This window comes from Pleurodeles waltl, chromosome 10 (assembly GCF_031143425.1).
Source record: "Pleurodeles waltl isolate 20211129_DDA chromosome 10, aPleWal1.hap1.20221129, whole genome shotgun sequence".
In the NCBI taxonomy this organism is placed as follows: Eukaryota; Metazoa; Chordata; class Amphibia; order Caudata; family Salamandridae; genus Pleurodeles; species Pleurodeles waltl.
Window position 1 is genome coordinate 321,886,372 of NC_090449.1, and position 16,715 is coordinate 321,903,086.

The 16,715-nt window shown below is 41.8% G+C and overlaps 1 long non-coding RNA gene across 1 annotated transcript in view; it reads right to left on the reverse strand.

The window, feature by feature from the left end:
• Window positions 1-639: 639 nt before the first annotated feature.
• Window positions 640-16,715, reverse strand: part of LOC138260757 (uncharacterized) — a 102,487-nt gene continuing 86,411 nt past the window's right edge. The window contains exon 3 of the long non-coding RNA XR_011198966.1: window positions 640-1,209. This is a non-coding gene — a long non-coding RNA (uncharacterized lncRNA). The remainder of the gene's footprint in view (window positions 1,210-16,715) is intronic.

A 16,715-nucleotide genomic window follows, 5' to 3' on the forward strand; every position in this document is an offset into this window, starting at 1 on the left:
CTGTACCACTAAACAACTCTTGTATGAGTAATGTTGTAATGCTTTGTCACCCAGTGAGTGGTTAGTTTGTTGAAGCATGGAATTAATTCACTGCTGTATGGCACATACTTTTGTATTGCTTGCCCACGGAACAAAAGCAATTAGTTTGTGCAGTCATGGAATGGGTTGACTTATTTGTGACACTGGGCAGCATGTGTATTGTTCCTGCTTTTTATTGCACCAGGACACACCTACGGAATGACTAGCTTCAATTATCATCCGGACCTATTTGATGGTAATAGCATGATGCCTTGCATGTCAAATTACTCTCACATGTGGTGCATGGTGTGGCAGGATATTATAATTGATATTTTTGACAGATAACGGTACCTAATTAGTTCTTTACATACTTCCTCTATTCTTCTTTTGCCCTCTCTCGTTCTTCCTGCCTCGCTTTTAACAGGTCTTGGTTACATAGCCGGTAACTACTTACGTGCATCTCAGGCTTAATTTTTATGTCCTAATGATGATCCCACTATTTAAATTAGGGATTGAAACATTGGCGACATTTAGTAGTTGGACTTTGAATGATAATATATAATAATTCGATATGAGCAAGAGTACTGTAAAATTTGTACTTTATCTGTATATATACTTTTTGTCACATGGGATATGCCTGAGCAGATCGAATTTGTTCTTGTTTATGAAGACATCTTTGCTTCCCCACTACATTGTTCTCTTAGTTTCACTTGGAATAAACATATTAATTTATTGAATATTTTCCCACAGATTTCATTGCAATTTCATGGTGTACTTAATCTACAGTCTCTTTATCTAGGGGACCCTTGTTCCTTTATAAAATCTTTTTCTTTTACTGCATAAACACAGCAGCCAGTAACACCAGTAAAAAACAAACACTACATTTCCATTGAGTCCAGTCCACCCTTTCTATGGCCCTCCAATCAGGTCCTAGCCACCTGTATATAGTCCTGCTAATACAAAGTCCTTCCTCTTTGCAAATATAAGAGACATCAATCAGGAAATAGTTGAAAACAAACTGAACTAATATCATCCACTTCAACTTGCAACTATGGATGATCCTGTATTTGCTCACATCCAATGAAGAACTGTGTGACTGGCACCACTCTGATCGACTTCCGAATCGAACGCCTTTCTGCTTACTCAAGGGTTTCAGCCAAAGGATCTCCAACATCTAAGAAGGTTTTGCATCTGAAAAAAGAAAGAATCATCAAAATATCTCAGTCCTTTTTGACTGACGTTCAACGGCATAATGAGTGGGAAACAAAGTAGTGACATATGTTAAATAAACAAGACAATATACATATATACTTATCAAGTATCTTTGGGTGGAATAATCCTATCCTCCGTGTCTTTAACAGAACTGAGAATTCTTGATGCGAATGCTAGAAAGTGTTTTATTCTATGTCAGGAACGGAGGCTTCAGATTAAGCTTGCTTAAAGCTGTGCTACCACTCCAGATGCCACATCAACAATGGGTTTAGATTGAACAACTTGAATGTAGAGTCTGATGGCCAATCAGCCACCTCCATAATGTCCTCCAATCTGGAGTCTGTAGTAAAGGCTTTAGAAGCTATGGCTTTCCTCACTGAATGAGCTCAAAACATAGAAACATCAATCCCAGCTTCTCCTAAAAGCCATCTGACCCAGTGAGTTAAAGGTCGCCAAAGACACTGGGACAAACATCTTCTGGTGAGACACTAATAATTGGCCAGCCTTGTCTCTACGCAATTCATGTGAAACATCCTCATACACTTTAATACATTAGACAACACAGAATTTTGAATTGTTTGGAAAACTTGGATAACTTATGCATTTCAAATGAGTCTTAGTACATTTGGAAATATGGAAGAAAACTCCAGTGGGACTGAATACTCTACTGGTTATATCCAGTGCCTTGACATCTGATACTCTCTGACAAGAAACTAACCAAACTAAGAGCGTCAACTTGGCAGACAATTGTTTTCTGGAGAGATCTTCATTAGAAGTCTGGGCCTGTACAAATTTTAATACCACATCAAAATCCCAAAGAACTGAGTATTTGGGAGTTGGAGGATGAACCATGCATACACCACGTAATAATTAACAAATCATGGGATGTTCACCGAATGGTTAACCATCTATCTGAGGATGGGCCGCAGAAATGGCTGATTGAAAATTGTTGACTGTTCTATAGGAGAAACCCTAGTTGGCTAAGTGGGACAAAAAATTTACAATCATTTGAATGGTGGTCCCCAAGGGATCCACACTCCATTGATGGCACTAACCAGCCCATCTTTTCCAGGCAGATGCCTCATGAGGCAAAGATATCTGTTCCACATAGGAAAGACCCTTGTGTAGATGAAGAATTTTTAGGCGCTAAAGGGCACGATAATGGAGTGGACCAGGAAAGATAGCTTGAATAGGTGAAGCTAAGAGTCGGGCAAGAACCCTCAAGGAAATCGAAGAAGCAGACAATGCCTTCTACAACTCTTTCTTGATGGCCAACCTCTTTGCAAAGAGAAGCTTGAGCTAAGCCGACACTGAGCCTATCTAAAAACCCAAGAAATCCATGTTTTGGGTTGGATTTAGATTGGACCTTTCATTGTTTATTACAAAACCCAAATCCTGAAGGAGGTGGACTGTCCAAGAGAGGTGCAGAAGAACCATTTGACGTAGTTGAGCCATGATGAGAATATTGTCTAAATAGATGATCAGATGAACAACTTTCTCCTTGTAGCACAAGAAACCCCTTCAAGGGCCCGACCAGATTTAATACCACCACTTGGCAGGACAGGGCTCTTTAGCAGAGGAGCCCAGGTTCTGGCAGATGAAGTCTTTGATGTCCCTGAGACTTCTTAACAGGAGGCAAGCTCAACTCAAGCCCTTGAAGAACCTTGGAAAGCAGGATGTAGAAAGCAAAGTCTAGTCCTTTCAGTCCCAGGGCAGAAGAAGCAGCAGCAGCAGGTCACCACGAAAAAGCAACAGGCAGAGTGGCAGTCCCTCCTACAGCATCTAGCTCTTCTTCCTGTGAGAATGTCCTCAGTCCAGACGTGTTCTAACTTTGTGGGGTCAGAGGTCCAGTACGTATACCCATTTCTGTCTTTGAAGTAGGGAAACGTCAAAGAAAAGTCTTTGTAGTGCACAAGACCCTGCCTTTAATGCCCTGGCTCTAGACATTTTCCAGGGGGTTGGAGACTGTTTTGTGTAAGGACAGACACAGTCCTATTGAGGTGCAAGTGTCAGCTCATCCCACCACACTACCTCAGGAAGACCCATCAGGATATGCAGGGCACACTTCAGCTCCCTTTGTGTGACTGTCTAGAGTGAATTCACAAACAGCCCAACTGTCATCCTGACCCAGACGTGTAATCCACAGATAGGCAGAGACACAGAATGAGTAAGCAAGAAACTGCCCACTTTCTAAAAGTGGCATTTTCAAACTTACGATGTAAAAAACAACTTCACCAAAAGATGTATTTTGAAATTGTGAGTTTGGAGACCCTAAACTCCTCATCTCTATCTGCTCCCAATAGGAAATTACACTTAAAATATATTTAAAGGCAATCCCCATGATACCCTTTGGGAGAGGTAGGTCTTAAAATAGTGAAAACAGTATTTAGCAGTATTTCACTATCAGGACATGCAAAACTCACAAGTGCATGTCTTAACTTTTAAATACACTGCCCATGGGGCTGCCTTGGACTTACCTTAGGGGTGATCTTGCCAGGTCAAAATGGCAGTTTAAAACTGCCCACAAAGACACTGCAGTGGCAGGTCTGAGACATGTTTACAGGGCTACTCATGTGGGTGGCACAATCATTTCATATAAAAGCCTGGGCACACATGATGCACTATGCTAGGGACTTACTAGCAAAGTAAATATGGCAATCATGGATAAACCAACCACCAATACCATTTAGACAGACAGCACTTGTACTTTAGCACTGGTCAGCAGTGGTAAAGGGCCAAGAGTCCTAGGGCCACATGTACAAAGCATGTTTCTAGTCGAAAATGGGCCGATTCACAGAATCGGCCTATTTGCGACTAGAAAAATGCTTTTTGGGATGTACCAAGCCCAAACTGCGATTCGGTACCTTGTTACCAAATCGCAATTTTGGTTTGGCGATACGGTATTAGGAAGGGGCGTGTCCAGGGCGACCTTTCCTAATACTGGATCTAAATGGTATATGATTTTTTTGTGAACGTGAATTCGGTCGCAAAACAATCGCAGTGAGCACCAATTTCAACTTGGTGATCACCCACTTGCAAAGGGGAAGGGGTCCGCAAGGGACCGGTTCCCCTTTGTGAATGTTTGCAAAAACATTTTTGAAGAGCAGGCAGTGGTTTCACGGACCACTGCCTATTCTTCAAAAATGAAACTGAAACGTTTAATTTTCTTTCTTTTTAAACACAGCCTGTTTTCCTTTTAGGAAAATGGGCTGCGTTTTTAAAAAAAACAGTGCTCTATTTAAAAGCAGTCACAGACATGGTGGTCTGCTGACACTAGCTGGCCACCATCCCTCTGATTTTTGAGAATTCCCAGTGGGTCGCAAATTGTGACCTACCTCATTAATATTAATAAGGCAGGTCTGTTTGCGACCCACCAGGAATGGCAAAATAAACTCAATGGAGTTTGTTACATTTGGAATAGCGGTTACCTAATTGTGATTCGCATGGAATTGCAATTAGGAAATCGCAAATCTAAATATTTGTACATGTGGCCCCTAAAGTCAGCAAAAACGTAATTCTCCACAGGATCAAAAATAGGTCAGAAGCAAAAAGGCAGGGGAATCCTCACCAAGAGCTGAAGAGGTCTAACAGACTCCAAGTTAACAATGAATGGCCAAGTAGACAAATTAGCAAGATCATGCTTTATCACCATGAAATAGGTGATAGGGAGTCTTTTTGAAAATATTTCTAAATATGTAGATTTTTTCTTACGTCCTTTTGTAGAAACACTACCTTCATACATTAAGGATACAAGAGATTTTTTGAGGATAATTGATGGAATCATGTGGGAAGAAGATTATCTTCTAATGAGTTTAGATGTTACCAGTTTATACACATGTATACCCCATGATAATGGCATAAAAGCATTAAGGTATTTTTTTAGAGCAAGGTCTCTATCGTATCTCTTACACACAGAGATGTTGTTGGAAATGGTGTATATGTGTCTAACAAATAATTTTTTTATTTTTGAGAATACACAGTGCCAAGGGACTGCGATGGGCACCTGTTTTGCCCCCAGCTATGCAGGTTTGTACCTGGGTTGGTGGAAGGAATGGGTGGTCAGAGTTATCAAAGGTTTTGAAGATCAGGCAGTTCTCTGGGTGAGATACATAGATGACATTTTCTGTATCTGGAAAGTGAGTAAAGAATCTGCCACGAAATTTGTGACAACACTGAATGATAATTCTCTAAATTTGAAATTCAGTATGAAATACATCATTTGGAGTAGATATTTCTGGATGTGAAAGTAAGTGTGATAAATAAAAAATTGGAATGTGAATTATTTAGAAAGGATACAGCTGGTAATAGTTTACTTCACGCCACTAGTAATCACCCAAAGAATTTAATCCAGAGTATTCCGTATTGTGAACTACTTAGGGCTAGAAGAAATTGTAGTGTGGATACTACTTTTGACAAAGAAGCTAGTCTTATGATTAAAAGATTTAGGGACAGAGGATATTCGGGTAGCAGTATAGAAAAGGCATTGAAGAAAGTTAAACAAGTGAAAAGGGAAGACTTATTAGTAACTACATCAAAGACTGATAAGCAAGATGAAAAACAAATGAGATTTATTATAACATATCATAATAAAACAGGAGAAATAAGAAGGATGTTTAATAAATATTGGCCAGCATTAAAAACGGATGAGAACTTAGAAAAGGTGATCAAAGACTACCTCACATTCACATTTAGAAGAAGTAGATCTTTAAAAGATACCTTAAGTCAATGTCTAATACCAGCAATGGAAAAGACAAAGCCTATTCACGGCTTCTTTATTTGCGGAAAATGTAAAGCCTTGAAACATAGTGCAAATTGTAAAGAATTCAAGTTTTCAGGGAATACAAGACTGTTTAAAATTAGGAAACATGTAACATGTCTTTCAGATTATTGTATATATGCTCTGAAATGCCCCATTAATAAATGTTATATAGGGAGCACTATACATATGGCAAAAAAAAGAGTATTAGAACATATGAGAGCAATAAGAAATGAGGATAAGTCATTTCCAGTAGCCAGACATTTTAAAGAATATCATAGTATTAATGTGAATGAACTAAAATTTGTGGTGCTGGATAGAATTATGATGAACATACGAGGAGGAAATAGAATATTGGAGTTGAGAAAATTGGAATTCCGTTTAATTATTGACTGTAACACCATGGAACTCGAAGGATTAAATAAGGATGAAGAATTACCTGTACATTTGATATATTGATTGACATTAAGTGAAAATTAAGTAATGCTGTTGGAAAAGTTTGCACAATGCAATGGAAAAGAGTTGGACTAATGTTCATAGTAGATAATGAAATAGATTTTAAGTTGTTTTTTTCACAGTTGGGTTTTTAACATAAAGTGTTTATTTTTATTTTTACTTTATAGATAAGAAGAAATAAATGTAAGTGGTCAAAGGAAAGCAAAGGAGCTAATCTATCGAATAGAGATCATGTGGTGATGTAAAGGTTGAACATTGTATCCCATTTTCTGCATGAATTAAGTTGGATTAATATGAATATGAATATAGTTAAAGAGATGAAGCAAGGATGAAAGAATAACAATAATAAAGTTAAAGATTTATGCCCACTTGGATAAAGCCAACGAGTACTAAATAGTAGGTTTGTAAAATAGACGGTAATGCTATATGAATGTGAAAATTGATAAATGAATTTAAAATTCATGTGTAGATATAAAAGGATTTAATATAACTTGAAATGGTGACAGAGAGCCATCGAGAAAATAGAGAGAATATTGGATAATATTTTGGAACTGTTTGATAACAGTTGAAATTCGTCTTTGCTAAAATTGAAATGATTGATAAATATCAATATTAGATGATTATAAGTGTTTTGAGATAGTGATAAAGTAGACTGACTGAAAGAGCGGATTATATGAGATATATATTTTTTTTTAAATCATAGAATAAAGGTATTATAGAATGAATGGTTTAAAGGTAATAGAAAACATGTTTAAAGATGGCCGCTGTATTGGATATGAGTTTTTAGACTGTTATTTTTGTTTGTGAAATGGTGAAGGGAACATATAGCAGTGGAAGTATGGACTAAAATTTCTCGTGATCAAGGGAGCTTTGACTCCCGAAACGCGTTGGGCGATATGTGGATTTGCCAAAATAAATTGATTATGTAAGACGACATTCAGTGACAGAGACGTTTTTTCCACAGGAAGAAACACGAGGACTTATATATATATATATATATATATATATATATATGTTTATGTATGTATGTATAAAAGCTGATGCCTAATATGTTCATAGGTCATTGAATACTTTCTATATAAGTTATAAGTTGCTCTTTTTAAATGCTTAAGAGTCTATTTTAGTTATCTATCACAATAGGTAAACATTATCTTAACTATTTATCTACAAGCATTTCACTATTGAAATATTGCGGAGAAGAAAAAAAATATTGTTATAAAAGTACACAAATAAATTACTGCAACACTTGAAAGACTGTGTTTATACAACTTTAAATCTCAATATGTTATCTTCCTTATACATATATTCCCATTCTATGTAATCATGAATCTATATATTTATTACTTCAACCCTACTGTACAAGAGAACAAAATGATTCTGCAGTGTTCAACTCTATCTCACCCTAAACATCTATCTCCACTCTCTGACTCACCACAAACCTCGTTCTACTACTATGATCTTCAACAATACCCTTCCTAGACTCTTCCCTCCTCTATCCCTCCTGGCTCACCCCAAACTTTAGTTTACTGCTGTGATCTCCCAAACAACCATACTAAATTTTTCCTCATCTACCTCTCCTTTGACTCACACCAAACCACATTTTACTACTATGATCTCCCTAAACCCTTTCTAAAGACTCTTCCCTCCTCCATCTCTCCTTTACTCATCCCAAACCTAAGCTTACTACTATGATCTCCCAATTAACACTTTCGGAATTCTTTCTTCTTCTATCCCTCTGTTATTCTATTCAATCCAACTAACAGACTCACATGTCCACCGCTCGAATTAAGTCATAGTTCTGTATGCTCAAACTAATACTATACTTATATTTCCCTATACTAATCCACCACTAAGTCTTTTGGGCTCAGGAGTAGCGTGCCACTCACGAAAAGCAGTTCAATGCCTGATCAGGGGTAGTAAGCGCCATATAAATACAATTGCAATTTTGACTGCCACCATATTTTTAAGGTATAACCGGATGTGGAATTAAGCATTGTAAATCTATACTTCCTGGTGTACGCAGTGGTGGCTGCCACTTAATGGGGGTGGTGAGGCGGGACGGGGTGGTGGGTGAAAAAAAAAAAAAAGTTTAAAGAACGCTTACCTTCGGGGGAGACGCGTTCATCTCCCCTCTGTCCTCATCCTCTTCCCCTTCTCAGCTGCATACAGGCTCCCAGCCAATCACAATGCTGCTGTCACCAGCATGACAGCAGCATTGTGACTGATCTGGTCTGAGCAGCCTGCTTCACCACTCAGACTGGGAATGGGAACCTAGCCATGTTCTCCACTTGGTTGTGCAACACAGCCGGTAGAGAACATAAAAAATGTGCATGTCTGTTTGGCCGGTCCAACACGGCCGGACAAGCAGACGTGCACACTTTGTGCTGTAAAATCCCTTGTACAGTCCTCCTCTGTACCCCTCCCTCAAGCCCTGCCCCGCCCCACCCCTTACTCTCAGGAAAATTAAAATGACAATAACATTGCATTATTATCATTTTATTTTTCCTTTCCCCACAAGCCAGTGGGGTGACACTCCTCTGCCTTAGCAGAGGAGCCGCTCCTGGGTGTACGCTTATCTTTACAACTTGTCAGTAGTTGTAAGTGAAGTTGATACATGTGCAGCAGTGTTGGATTGGGATGCAAAATAGGAAAGGGCACCATAAAAAAGTGGCCCACATTTGTGGATTGTGCCTTTATACAAAACACGGCTTCAGTGTTTCAAGTATTATGAAAAGATTGGAGGTGGGTTGTCTAAAAGAGGCATATCTTCTTAACTTCATTGAGCTAAAATAAAATGCAAATGCTGCCAGAACTGGGTGCACGGATAAGTTCACACTGGTGAACGACACCTGAATATAAGTAAGACTACTTCTGCTCAGGCCCTTTGCCCCTGCTTGTTCAATCTGTATACATTGATGAGCTGGCCCAGCAAGAGACTGGGAATGATACTTCTGCCCCCTTGGTAAAAGGGAGGCAATAGAGGCCAATCTGACTCCAACAAGTCAGCTCAGGCCCCCACTGGGCCGCTTGTGGCATCTAAAAAGCACAAGCACAGCCCAAATCGGCCTCCACGCTGCCCAGAAAGAGGCCCAAAGCTGCAATTTAGATACCAGCCCATTGCCCACTTTACCAATCGGACCCTGACGTGAAGGTCGATATATCTGACCGTGGTGTGAGGATATCCACCTACAATGTCTCATCCAAAGCTTAATGTAATGACTCTGACCCACATGAAATCACTGACCTACACTAAATCTCTCTAATGGTTTTAATTCTTATCTCATAACATTGTTGGGGTGTTGTTCACAAAGGTTAACAGTTGAATAAATGTCTTCGGGACATAATAGTCGACACTCACTTATTAGTGTAAAAGGCCATTTATTAGGACAGGATTGCAAACATAACATAACATTGATATCCACTGTAACTTCAACTTATCGACCTTTCAACCTCCCCCTTTGAACTCTCCCCATTCTTCCTTTTTACTTCATTCCTCCAATCTTGCCTCCGTTCCAGCATCCACATGCATTCCCCCACAAATCCCTCTTTTCCTTCCGTCCCCTGCCTGTCTCGGGCATCCCCCACTCTGTCATCCTTCACCTGTTTCTTCTTCTCCCCGTGGAAGGGTGGCCAGGCCCGCATCTGGCTCTCCACCCTCCCCCATCTACTGCTACCACTGTGCAAACCTGCCCCAACTCTGGCATGCTCCCCCCTTTGCTCTTGCCCCATCACCCTAGCCCCCATTCACTTTACCTTATTCCCTATGTAGGGCGGGTGGGTGGCCAACTTCATGACAGCGCGGCAGGCTGTCGCGGAAGAGGCCGTCCCCCTAATCCCATTCCTCCTATATACTCCCACCATTAGACCCTCCCCCCACCTAGCCCCAGCCAATCCCTGTCCTGGTGTGTCACTTCCTCTGTCCCGAATGCCCCCGTGGAGAGACTAGACTGCGTCTGCTCTCCACGGGTCCCTACATAATCTTCACAGCTCCCAGAACACCAGGCTGAAGCCATATCAAAATATCTCTCCTTCTCTGCAGCCAGTACTCCATGCTTCTCCATGCCTTTGCCACATTTCACCATGGTACTTATTGCTAAATATTCCTCTGCCTGCAGTCAGCACAGTATATTGACAGCTCGAATTTCGCCTACATCAAGCTGCTTCACCGTTCACTCCTGACTCCAGTGGCAAGCCTTGCAAGATTATTCTACAGTAATTTACAAAAGTGTACCTAATGCGGTTAGAACTGGTTGCCTTAGACCTCTTCTAGACGGCCATGACTTTCGGTTTGCTTCAAAGGCTGACAACTCCTGGATTTCTTCCTGTATTCATAGCTTTCAGATGTTTGCTGAGTGCAAAAACCAGGACTATACGGGGAATTCGATTTATATGGAAAAGCTCCAATTTTGCATGTTTCTCCACTGAATTGCAAAAACTCTGCCGACCTCTGCTGATGAGTGTGCGTGACGTTGATGTCAATAATAAGAAAAATATGACTTGCCTTTAGTCGAGAAGGAGGCATGCACGGGCTGCGGAGGCCTGGTTCCGTTTGACTCTTCATAGGGCATACTCGGGGGATGAAGCTGCTCTGCAGATGTGGTTAAAAATGGAGGCGGAGAGGAGGGGGGCAACAGGGATGGGCTGGTGGGTGTCATAGGCGAAGACGTTGTATTACGTTTTGCATCATGGCAAAACAATTCTATTTTCCGGACAGCTTGGCGGAATCTCCTTCAATTAGGAGGCATTAAAATGGATCAAACACAGAGGCATGTTGCGCGTTCCATAGGGAAGCTAGTGGGGGGTGACACGCTAAGCTAGTACAGAGTCTTTTGTGTGGGGCAGATGGAGGAGATGAAATGTGTTCACGAGTGAATCATTTTTTGCCAGACAAAACAAGGCCAACGAAACATGCTCGTTTGTTTTCCATTAATTTCTCCTTCTTTTTCTGGTTCGGGTTCAGCGCTCCGTGATCCTGCGAAGCACGATGGGAACTTTCTTTAACCACAAAACATGGTGTGCATAGACCTCCGGATTCGCGTGCGCATTTCATTGATTCAATTTGTTGAACTATGCAGTCGCCTGTTAACCAGCATGCTTTGCTTCTTGCTCCTCCGCATTGCCTTTGCCGCTCTTGAGGAACGACCGCCTCTTTCCTTCTGCAACATTTTTGGATTAGGGACCGCGCTCACCGCCCCTGTTTCAGGTTTTCATGAAAGTTCTGACCTTTCTTATTCATTCACTTGCGTTAGTTCCATATGAAGATTTTTTGATGCACTAAACGTGTAAACAGTCATTTTTTCTACGAAGCATCTGCAGCGCTTCAATGGACAATGTCACCTTGAGGCATTAAATCAATATCGTATTATTCAAATCCATGTTGTTGCTATTAATTTCCCAAGGTTCTTAAATTACATCAGATACTCATTGTCCAAAGAAATGCTATTCTTTATTTACTGAATAGGATTCATACACTGATGTCAATATTTTCGAGACAGTGAAAAATCACAGATTATTCAAACACCAAAATATGAAATTTGATTATTTTTTCCCTTGAAATGCGGATATTTTTTGCAACAATATGCGTATTCCACAAAAATAATACAGGATACTCACAGGATACTGGTTTAACTGTCTCCGCGATGAGAAAATGTAACTGGCGAAGACAAGTTCTACTTGAACCAGTTTCCAGGTGGAAAAAAACACACACAATGTTGCGTTATGCGAAATGGCGCACATTTTACATATTTTAGAGGACACAAAACGGGATGATTTAATAAAAGTGATGCTGCATCCAATACAGCTCCACTTTTCTTGTGCCCCTTAGCACCCCACTAACGCCACCATGTGTGCACTGTATTTAAGATACGGTGCACCATGGCGGTAGTTAGGGAAATAGCGTCAAAATATTTAACACTAGTTTGGCGCGTTGCAGGATTAGCGTAAAAAAATTTTGATGCTAATCCTGTAAAGCACATGGAGGCCCATTATAAATAATGGTGTGCCTCCTTTCAATGCCTGCTCTGTGCAGGCATTAAAAATGCAGTTAAAAATGGCGCAAAGAAATCTTTCAGATTTCTTTGTGCTATTTTTTTCCCTCCTCCCCCCCCCCCCATGGGGGAATGCCCCGTTTGCATACATTATGCCTGGCTCAAGCATAAAGTGGTGCAAGGGGTTACAAAGTGGCACAATGCATGCGTTGCACCATTTTGTAAATCTGGCGCGGCAATTGTGGCCTCGTTGGGCCACACTAGCATAAAAAAATTACACTAATGTGGAGCAAGGAGGCACTAGGCCCTCTTAAATCTGGGCTATAATGTTGGAATAACATGAGACTAGGTCTTTGTAAGAAAAAAATTGACTGCCCTATATCCTGTCTTGGTATATTTGTAATTATATTTCCCCTTTAAAGCAAACTAAAGTTGTACATTTTCATACTTTTTACATTGTTCCACTTGTTCAAACCATATACTCCCCACTTCTGGCCTTTAACGTCTTCATAATCTTAATAGCCATAAGCTTTAGAATGTGTATTTAGTGTAAGCAGAGGCCACCCTTTTGACTTCAACTCTATAATGGGTTAGGCTTTCCTTTGGCACCCAGCACCCACAATCATCCAGGGCAAAATAATAACTAAGAGGACTGTGATGCCAACTATAAAACTGACGCTAATAGAGAAGCAACTAAGAGCACACCTTCTGTAGCATTGGGGAGTATCTCTTAGGCAACATAAACTGTACTGCTTCTGGAAAAGGTTGCATGGATGGGAATAGCTCAATAGTTTTTTTTACTGAGATAATTTCACTACATTTCATAACTGTTTACACAATTTCAATATTTTTCTCTTTGAAGTCAAAACTTATTAGGGCATATGTACAAACACATTTTCCCATAGACACAGAATGAGTAAAACACTTCGATACATCTTGCCCATTGTTTTTTGTTTTACAGTTCCACTTCATATTGTTTCCCTTATGTTCCTGATGAGCAAAGAGGCATCCAAACTAAACAGTTTTTAGTCATCCCTGATCTGTCCTAGTAACCTCTCTTGTCCTTTCTCAGAGCGCTACAGAACACATCTTTTTTGTTCCATTCTGACTATTGCATACAGGGCTTCCATATTTGATTGTTCATTAGATTCTCCAAAATGCATCTGTCTGCTATACTTCTAGAGAACTCTGCTTCAGTGCCATTGATAACAGCCTTAGAGAATTTCTTCTCAAATGTGCCAATCAAAAATAGGAAAAGTCCTGGAAAAAAGGAGGTGAACTGAAATTAGACCTTGACAATGGGGAATGGTGTGAAACAGAGGTGCGGTGTTGATACATGGATGGGCTTATGATTAATGATTACTCTTAGGGTACATGTGTCTACAGCAGACTCTTATCCATGAGCACTGAAACTTCCCATCAATATGCAGTTTAGAATAAAGCCCTCCCATTGCTTGCCATTGGTTAGCTTTACCATCACTATCAGTAGGTTGCTTCTTATTCAATGTTGTGTCTTGTACTCTGTCTTTGCACTGGAGCAATGCTGCTTTACAATCCTTTTGTCTGCCTGACTGGTAGTCATCCACCCATCTTTTAGGTAAATTCTTTTTTTTTCTTTCAGCACTTGTAGGAGGCTGGCCTGGCTTATAGTAGGCACCTGTGGGTACTTACACCTTGTGCCAGGTCCAGTTATCCCTTATTAGTAGATTAGTAGTGTTCTAGCAGTTTAGGCTGATAGAGGTAGCTATAGCAGAGCAGCTTAGGCTGAACTAGGAGACCTGCAAAGCTCCTACTATACCATTTATATCATATAGAACTATATCATAAGAATCACAATACTCAGAGTTACTAAAAATAAAGGTACTTTATTTTAGTGACAATGTGCCAAAAATATCTCAGAGGATATTCTCCCTTAGGAAGTAAGTAAAATACACAAAATATACACACAAACTAAAATCAGGTAAGTAAACAGTTAGAAAAGTAGAGGAACACTGTAGATTACAATAGGATGCAATAGGCCTAGGGGCAACACAAACCATATACTAAGAACGTTGAATGCGAACCACTTAGGGACCCCTGGCCTAGTGTAGTGTGTAGAGGGTCACTGGGAGTGTAAGAAAACACTAAGGGTGTCCAAGATACCCCAACCCAAGACCCTGAAATGTAAGAGTAAAGTGACCCTACTTCCCAACAAACACACTAAAGTCGTGATAGGAGATTCTGCAAAGACCACAACATACTGCAAAGCACTGAAGACGGATTCCTGGACCTGAGGACCTGTAAAGGAAGAGGACCACATCCAAGAGTCACAAAAGTGTCCGGCGGGGGCAGGAGCCCATTAAACCCCAGATGAAGGTGCAAAATGGCTGCCTCTGGGTGGAAGAAGCTGAAGATTCTGCAACAACAAAAGGTGCCAGGGACTTCTCCTCTGCACAGAGGATGTCCTACGGAGTGCTGGAGGATGCAGAGTTGTTTTTTTGGAGAAAAACTGCAAACAAGCCTTGCTAGCTGCAAAGGTCACGGTTGAAGAAAAAGGGTGCTGCTTGGGCCCAGGAAGGACCAGGAGGTCGCCACTCGGGAGAGGAGACAGAAGGGGCCCTCAGCAATACAGAGAGGCCACGCACAAGAAGGCAGCATCCCCAGAAGCACTTGAACATGGGTTCAAGAAAACTGAGCACGGTGGTCATCTCAACACTACAAAAGAGGGTGCCACGAAGCCGGTGGTCAACTCAGCGAATTGAGCAATGCAGGACAGAGTGGTGGGGACCTGGGCTATGCTGTGCACAAAGGATTCCTTGCAAAAGTGCACAGAAGCCCTAGCAGCTGCAGTTCACACAGGACACAGGATTACTGTCTAGCAAGGGAAGGCAAGGACTTACCTTCTCCAAATTTGGACAGTTGGACCACTGGACAGTCTGGGTCACTTGGGTCCACCACCTGTGTTCCAGGGGCCAAACTCGTCAGGATGAGAGAGGTCCCAGAGTACCGGTGAGGTTGAATTTTGGTGCCTGCTGGAGCACGGGGAAGATTCCATCGACCAAAGGGAGATTTCCTCTTGGCTTCCAGTGCAGGGTGAAGGCAGATAGCCCTCAGAGCATGCACCACCAGGAAACAGTCGAGAAAGCTGGCAGGATTAGGCGCTACAATGTCACTGGTAGTCTTCTTGCTACTTTGTTGCAGTTTTGCAGGCGTCCTGGAGCAGTCAGCGGTTGATCCTTGGCAGAAGTCGAAGAGGGAGATGCAGAGGAACTCTGGTGAATTCTTGCAAATCATTATCTGAGGAAAAGCCCACAGGAGAGACCCTAAATAGCCCTTCGACGAGGATTGGCCACCTAGTGAGTTAAGCACCTATCAGGAGGGGTCTCTGACGTCACCTGCTGTCACTGGCCACTCAGAGGCCTCCATTGTGCCCTCACACCTCTGGATTCAAGATGGCAGAGGTCTGGGACACACTGGAGGAGCTCTGGGCACAACCCCTGGGGTGGTGATGGACAGGGGAGTCGTCACTCCCCTTTCCTTTGTCCAGTTTTGCTCCAGAGCAGGGCTGGGGGTTCCCTGAACCGGTGTAGACTGGTTTATGAAAGGAGAGCACCATCTGTGCCCTTCAAAGCATTTCCAGAGGCCTGGAGAGGCTACTCCTCTCAGGCCCTTAACACCTATTTCCAAAGGGAGAGGGAATAACACCCTCTCTCAGAGGAAATCCTTTGTTCTGCCTTCCTGGGTCTAGGCTGCCCAGACCCCAGGAGGGCAGAAGCCTGTCTGTGGGTTGGCAGCAACGGAAGCTGCAGTGAAAACCCCAGAGAGCTGGTTTGGCAGTACCCGGGGTCCATGCTGGAGCCCTGGGGATGCATGGGATTGGCACCCCAATGCCAGATATGGCATGGGGGACAATTCCATGATCTTAGACATGTTACATGGCCATATTCGGAGTTACCATTGTGAAGCTACATATAGGTATTGACCTATTTGTAGTGCATTCGTGTAATTGTATCCCCACACTCACAAAGTCCGGGGAAGGTGCCCTGAACTATGTGGGGGCACCTTGGCTAGTGCCATGGTGCCCTCACACTTAGTAATTTTGTACCTAACATTCACCAAGTGAGGGTTAGACATATAGGTGACTTATAAGTTACTTAAGTGCAGTGTAAAATGGCTGTGAAATAATGTGGACGTTATTTCACTCAGGCTGCAGTGGCAGTCCTGTGTAAGAATTGTCTGAGCTCCCTATGGGTGGCAAAAGAAATGCTGCAGCCCATAGGGATTTCCTGGAACCCCAATACTGGGTA